Genomic DNA, 573 nt, shown 5'->3' on the forward strand with positions numbered 1-573 from the left:
ATATAAAAGGGAAGGATAATGTGATTGCAGATTGCCTGTCACGATTTTAAGATATTGTTTTGCTGAAATGATCATAAAAATTTCCTTTATAAATTTCTTCTTAGGATGGGATGTGTTAAAGACAGTGCCATGTTAGGGATTGGGACAGTTCGTGCGCTTTTTATGCTCACAGCCAATGGGGAACGTCCATCTGGATGTCCTTGGGCTCTTAGCCAATAGGAGGAATTGTCGCAGGTCTCCTCCATTCAGTCGCTCTGAAGCAACAACATCTCTTTGTTCTTTTCCCCTTATATGTGCATTATTTAAAGATTCAAGGAATCCTTGTTATTAAGTATATTTTTGGGGATTTGTGGTATACATAAAAACAAGTGCTCTCTTTGTTTATTGAAATTGAATATTGTTTACATCGATGCAGTTTGTAAGAGGAACAATCCATAATTGTATATGTTAAATTGGGTATTTTTATATGTTATTTTTTTTCTTTTTGGGTAAACATACTGAACGAGAAAAGAGTTTCCTTTTGCAGACACGGTTCTGTTCTATTAACTTATTACATTTGTAAAAAATATGTAA

The sequence above is a fragment of the Penaeus monodon genome, chromosome 34 (assembly GCF_015228065.2).
Source record: "Penaeus monodon isolate SGIC_2016 chromosome 34, NSTDA_Pmon_1, whole genome shotgun sequence".
In the NCBI taxonomy this organism is placed as follows: domain Eukaryota; kingdom Metazoa; phylum Arthropoda; class Malacostraca; order Decapoda; family Penaeidae; genus Penaeus; species Penaeus monodon.